This window comes from Gadus macrocephalus, chromosome 22 (assembly GCF_031168955.1).
Source record: "Gadus macrocephalus chromosome 22, ASM3116895v1".
In the NCBI taxonomy this organism is placed as follows: Eukaryota; Metazoa; Chordata; class Actinopteri; order Gadiformes; family Gadidae; genus Gadus; species Gadus macrocephalus.
In genome coordinates, this window is record NC_082403.1 from 8,234,152 (window position 1) to 8,241,651 (window position 7,500).

General features: G+C 48.3%; 1 long non-coding RNA gene across 1 annotated transcript in view; it reads left to right on the forward strand.

Annotated features, from left to right (window-relative positions):
- Positions 1-7,500, forward strand: part of LOC132450789 (uncharacterized) — a 10,581-nt gene that overhangs the window by 1,600 nt on the left and 1,481 nt on the right. The window contains exon 2 of the long non-coding RNA XR_009523910.1: positions 6,596-6,639. This is a non-coding gene — a long non-coding RNA (uncharacterized LOC132450789). The remainder of the gene's footprint in view (positions 1-6,595; positions 6,640-7,500) is intronic.

Below are 7,500 nucleotides of genomic sequence, written 5' to 3' on the forward strand. Positions count from 1 at the left end.
ATACAGCGGCGGTGGCGGCGGCCGTGGTGCTAACATATTCATCAGCAGCATGTTGAGACAAGGTTAAAGTCGGGGCTGGGAGGCAGGCCGCACGGCAGCGTTTGGCTTTTTTTTTCCTCTTATGTGTAGACTCCATGGACTGCAGAGTGCAGGCAGGAATTCCACTCCCACACACGCACGCACGCACGCACGCACGCACGCGCACGCACGCACGCACGCACGCACGCACGCACGCACGCACGCACGCACGCACACACACACACACACACACACACACACACACACACACACACACACACACACACACACACACACACACACACACACACACACACACACACACACACACACACAAACACACACACACAATCACGCACACACACACACACGTACGCACACACAAACACACAAACACACACACACACATATACACACACGCACACAGCAGGCATGACAGTTTTGCTGAAGAGGCAAGGTAAAGGAGACCAGGAGCTGCCCTTGAGGCAACACGCAAACACTTTGTCTCCATAGCGATGGTCAGTGTATGTATGTGCATGTATATTGTATATGTGTGTGTGTTTGTGTGTGTGTGTGTGTGCCTGTCTGTCTCGTGTTCAGCAGCCCTTGCACCTATAAACCAGTGAAGCCTGCTCCACCTAAATCTCATGGCTGTATCAACTTCACCCCAGCGTACCGCTAGACTAGCAAAATGTATTCAGACACTCAACACACCTGTGTTTCATTGCACACAGCCTATTGCTCTGCGTGGTAATGCGCTTTAGAAACATGTTCATGTCTTTCTCTGAGAAGGCGGAAGCACCCCATAATGGCATGGTACGTTCAAAAGCACGCATAGACACGTCATGAAGATACGAGTCAAGGAAGCAACGTACCAGATTATAGGTTTAAACTACTATAATCTGTAGCCACTATGTGTATGGACCTGTGTGTGCCTGGGCATAATACATTGATGCACACATGTGTGTATTAATTTACATGTACAATGTTCATAGTATATGTGCACGTGTGTGTGTGTGTGTGTGTGTGTGTGTGTGTGTGTGTGTGTGTGTGTGTGTGTGTGTGTGTGTGTGTGTGTGTCTGTGGCCGGACAAGGGAAATGGGACGATAGTCATCCCATGTTGGTCTTCTTATCAGGCCATCATTCTCTACTGCCCCTGGTGGCTGCCAGACACAGAGATATCCACCCCATCCCTTCATCCTAGTACCCTCCTCCAGCCCCCAAGCCCCCCTCAGCCTCATCTCATCATCTCTCCATCTCCCATCCCTCCATCTCCAATCTCCCCATCTCCCCATCTCCCCTTTCCTCACATCCCTCACACTAACTCCCTGTCACTACCTCTCCCCTGCACCATTTCTCAGTGACTCCATCGCTCTTCCAGCATCTATCCTGTTATTCCTCCTTCTCCTCTCCTTATACCTATTTTAAACGCAATCTCTCTATTCTTGTGTTATTCTCTTTTTTTCATGTTTTGCTCCCTCCCTCAATCTTTGTCTCTTTAGTTTTTTTGGGGTGCGTCGTAGGAACACAAGAATAATGCGTCGCTCTGCCAATACCCGCAGAGAGACGGATAGAGAGGTGTGGTGCATGAGACGAGAGAGGGAGAGGTGCGGACAGACTCTAACAAACTCACAAACACACACACAGATACACACTTGTAGTACTATCAGATACATCCACCTAAACATATTATCGTGTGTATGACACAGACATGCATGGGCCTTTCGCCATCGTGTATTTATGCATAAAAGATCATGTTATGCCCATGTGTGTAATGGCATTTATCAGATATCCTCTCTTTTAACACACACACACACACACACTGAATGTTTTAAAGTCACACCACTCAAGCACCCAGTCCGGAGGGAAAGGAAAGAAAACGCATCCGGCTCGCCACTCCACGTCAAAGCCTGACATCTTGTGTGTGTGTACGTGTGTGCGTGGGTGTATGTGTGTGTGTGTGTGTGTGTGTGTCTGTGTGTGTGTACACAATCAGAAAACACATAATGGAGTGAGTGAGGGTGTGTGTGTGTGTGTGGGTGCGTGCTTGTGTGTGTGTGTTGTGTGTGTGTGTGTGTGTGTGTGTGTGTGTGTGTGTGTGTGTGTGTGTGTGTGTGTGTGTGTGTGAAATCAGAAAGCACATCATGGAGAGTGTGTGTCTGTGTGTCTGTATGTGTGTGTGTGTCTGTCTGTGTGCGCAACGCACCCATCGACAGCAGATGGCTTAGGTTTCCAGTGCTTGTTTAGAATTGCACAGATATCCTTGCAGTAGCCTAATGGCATTCTATCCTCGTACAACCTCCTTGAGAGGGATCTCAGTGTCTCACACATACACAAAAAACACACACATGCAATAGCACGTACACGCTCACTCATTCACACAGTGAACCATACATGCAGTCAAAGCAGAACTCGAATTCCACTGCAGGCAAGAGTAGCTATTTCTGTTGGAGACTGTATCCATACTGCTCTGCTGTCAAGAGTGAGGAAGTTGGTCACTTTGTGCCCTCAATCAAAGAGACAAATCAGACACACACACACACACACACACACACACACACACAGATACATACACAGGTGAGAGTAGTGTAAGGTTTTTCTAAATGTCTGGAGGGCATGCCATTCTGTATACTGATGAGCACATTGACACACACTCACCACTGAAGTCCAAATACATTAGACAGATGCAATTCAAACACACACAAACAGACCCACAAACACACACATACACGGATGGTTTATATATACACAATGCCCGCAAGAAATCTCCACTGTGCCAACACAAATGCACACACACACAAACATGCATTCAAAAAGTATCCTACTTGAACATGCAAACCACATTGTATCTTGCACAAACACACACACACACACACACACACACACACACACACACACACACACACACACACACACACACACACACACACACACACACACACACACACACACACACACACACACACACTAAGGGCTATGTGCTAAGGGCTAGTTCCTGTGCTGTCAGATCTGTGTTTCGGCCCAGGCCCCTGGGTGCACCCCTGGTTGACTGATCCCCCCCCCCCGCCCGCCCCCCTCCCCGCTCTCCCCCTATCTCCAGGGGGGGCCCTGGGCCACCACACACACACACACACACACACACACACACACACACACACACACACACACACACACACACACACACACCCTATTCTCTTCACCAGAGAGCTCCCTGTCAGGCAGCCGCTGTCAGGGTGTGGATGGATGGGAAGGAAAAGCTGAAGTGATAGGAAGGACGAGAGGAAGGAAGGACGGAAGGAGACAGGGAGAAAGTGGAGGAAGCGTGCATGATATGAAAACGCAAAGGAAGGAATAAATCTGGAGGGAAAAAGGGAGGAAGGGAAGGAAGAGAAAAAGGAATGAAAAGATGAAGACAGAAAAGAGGAGGCTGGAGTTTGTGTGTGTGTGTGTGTGTATGTGTTTGTTTGTGAGTGTGTGTGTGTGTGTGTGTGTGTGTGTGTGTGTGTGTGTGTGTGTGTGTGTGTGTGTGTGTGTGTGTGTGTGTGTGTGTGTGTGTGTGTGTGTGTGTGTGCATGTAGATGAAATCAGCCGTTCTCAGCAGTCCACGGGCAACAGAAACCGGATTAGCCGTCCTGGGGGAGGAACCTTCAGGAATGAAGATGACTGATGGCCACGCACAGGCTCCTGTCCCCCGGCCAACAGGGCCTCCTCCCGTCACACACACACACACACACACACACACACACACACAATGCACACAGGCACGCACACACACACACAAACACAAACACGTACACACATATGCAAACGTACACACGTTCACACACCAACACACACACACACACACACACACACACACACACACACACACACACACAAACACTATCACACTTATAAGCACACAGGCACGAATGAACAGTCACACCCACATTACACACATTGCACATAAATTGGAGGGCTTAAGCATACACAAACAGGCACATATGCAAATGACAGGCGGAAGAACACGACACACAAAAACATGCACCTTAACAAACACAGACGCACGGATGGACACAAAGATAAACAACCAAACACTGCATAAACACACATTCTTAAATGATGCATGCATCAGAGGCTAATGTCCACACACACATGCACACAAAGACATGCAGTCAAACAAAGACACATACATTCATTCATACAAACACACGCATACTCACGCACACACACTCTCGCACACACATACACACAAAGACATGCAGACAAACAAAGACACACACATTCATTCATACAAACACACGCATACTCACACACACACACACTCTCGCACACACATACACACATGCACACAGTCATGCAGATACACCAAGACACACACATTCATTCATACAAACACACGCATACTCACACACACACACTCTCGCACACACATACACACATGCACACAGAGACCTGCAGATACACCAAGACACACACAGACACACACACTAACGCATGCACAGACAAAGAGCTGCTGGTAGACAGCGTTCGGCGGCCCCTCCGAGGGGCACTTCCCCGTTTCCCCTCATTCATAAAAACATGACGCTACGTGACTCACATGCCGAGCAGCGTCCTCAGCACTAATCCACTTTGTCCTATCGACCGGCCGTCCATATCGGCGTGTCACTTTCCCATCGGAAAATTGGCTAATATCGCCTTTGACTTACACCTGGGCACGTCGATTTGTTTTGCCTGTGTTTATATGTTGATAAATATATTGATGTGTAAACCGCGGCTGTAGCACGGGTGAGCTTAAAACATCGCCCCAAGCACATCATAGAGTGTGTTGATGTATTCATCGCTGCACACTTGGTTATTTTCATCATTGAAATGGTTCTTGTAATTGTATAATAATTGGTCATTGTATAATAATACCTTTTTTTTATAATAATACAAAATAATAATGACAATGTCTTATTTTTCTTTACTTCAGAAACAGCAGTAGCAAATAATTATGAAGTACATAATGTTAATATATGATTTATAATACTATATAAGTTCCTGCTCTAAATTAACATTGAATCCGTGCGCATGTTTTATTTAAGTTTGAGTCAAATAAACATGAATAAACAATTCATGTTTATCACGCAAACAGAACTCTGTCAAATGCACAAAAAATATACAATGAAATACCAAATCATAAAATACAAAAAGTAAAAACAAACACAAAGTAGGAACAATTGACCACCATTGAGGAGCCTTGAACACCAGGGCAGCCTTCAGTGGAGAGGGGCTCCATTGAGGAGCCTTGAACACCAGGGCAGCCTTCAGTGGAGAGGGGCTCCATTGAAGAGCCTTGAACACCAGGGCAGCCTGGAGAGGGGCTCCATTGAGGAGCCTTGAACACCAGGGCAGCCTTCAGTGGAGAGGGGCTCCATTGAGGAGCCTTGAACACCAGGGCAGCCTTCAGTGGAGAGGGGCTCCATTGCGGAGCCTTGAACACCAGGGCAGCCTTCAGTGGAGAGGGGCTCCATTGAGGACCCTTGAACACCAGGGCAGCCTGGAGAGGGGCTCCATTGAGGAGCCTTGAACACCAGGGCAGCCTCCCGTGGAGAGGGGCTCCATTGAGGAGCCTTGAACACCAGGGCAGCCTGGAGAGGGGCTCCATTGTGGCGCTGAGCTCTTGATCTCCCGTCCAACCCGAGCACAGCAGCAGCGGCGGGGGGGGGATCCGGAGGAAGAGCAGGGGTCAGGGTCCCAGTGCTGGTGGACGATGAGGGAATGCATTCATGTCTATTCCTGTCTATGAATGCAAGAGGGAGACGACGAGGCGATAGAGCTCTCTAGTCCACCCCTGGGAACCAGGGAGGCGGTACCGTGAGAGCAAGTACTGGGCCTAACCCTGACCCAGTGCTGGACGGTGGAGAAGACCCCACTTAGTGCAACGTGGAGCGTTTTGTGCAACATTGTGGACTAAATGGTGTGGAATACACCATTTAATATTCAGTGTTTGGTGCGGCATTGTGGATGTATTTTATATACACACTGTTGAATACACACTGAACATGCACACTTTTAAATAATACAAATTGTATAGTTTTTTTTGTCCTATAGTACGGTAAATGGACTGCTTATATTTAGAGTTTTCAGGCCTGTGGCGACTCAAAGAGCTTTACAGTCTTTGCCTCACATTCACCCATTCTCACACACACTCCTGCACACACTCACACACACATTCATACAGATACACTGGCAGTGTCAGCCATGCAGGCCGACAGTGAGCTTGTTGGGAGCAGTCAGGTATCTAACTGCTCCCAACAAGCAAGGGATATCAAGATGTCCCTTGCTCAGGGACACCTTGATACTTGGATAGAGAGAGCCGGGATCTAACCAGCAACCTCAATGTGTCAAGGCGGCCTGCTCAGACTCCTTAGCCACTTTTGCCTTTTTTGATGTTGTCTATAAAAACAAAGAAGGAAACCAATGAAGTAGCAAACGTCGTTCACCATGGGTACATTGATTTGGATCTTCAGCATCCAAATATTTAACTCATGATGAAAACTATTGTAGTGACCTGACCTGAGTCTAACCACCCTGCTGTGTTTTGTTTTGCAGACCGGCATGGCGCTGACCTATGACCCCGCTGCCATGCAGAATGGGTGAGATTTCCCCTTCTACTACCAACACTGTCCATGCCAGAGCCACACGTGTGGATTCAAATGACTTCTGCATTGTGTGACTTGTTGATATAATGAGGGTTAGGTTGTAAATGATGATGAGGTGGCCTGAGTGTGTGTGTGTGTGTGTGTGTGTGTGTGTGTGTGTGTGTGTGTGTGTGTGTGTGTGTGTGTGTGTGTGTGTGTGTGTGTGTGTGTGTGTGTGTGTGTGTGTGTGTGTGTGTTCATGTCACCATGTAAGTGGTCCTCAAATGCTGAGACAGGAAGAAGAGAAATGTTGGGAGACCCTATCCCCCCCCCCCCCCCTCTCTCTCTCTCTCTCTCTCTCTCTCTCTCTCTCTCTCTCTCTCTCTCTCTCTCTCTCTCTCTCTCTCTCTCTCTCTCTCTCTCTCTCTCTCTCTCTCTCTCTCTCTCTCTCATTTCTTCCATCCCTCTTTCCCGGTGGCCCCTCTGTCGTTCCCCCTTTCCGGAAGCTTCTCTTCCTAACCCACTTATCTCATAATAGCTCCCAGTCAGTCACTCTCAACCAACACGTGCTGAATAGAATCACTCATCGCTCCGCTAGCCCCCCCCCCCCTCACACACACACACACACACACACACCCCAACTCTCATCCTCTACCACACTTCAACAAATAAAACAGTGCCGATCTGCTCGCGCCGGGGTAGTCGCTGCTGGCGCCGGTGTGACTGCTCAGCCTGACTTAAAGCAGGGCTGTTAGAAGAAAATAAAGAACAAACAGGCCTTAATAAAATGGAGCAGAATTGCAAAGGCCTCCACGGGAGGGGGATCGAATCAGGGTGAAGACAACAGCCGACGTGTTATCCCCCTGCCTGATAACA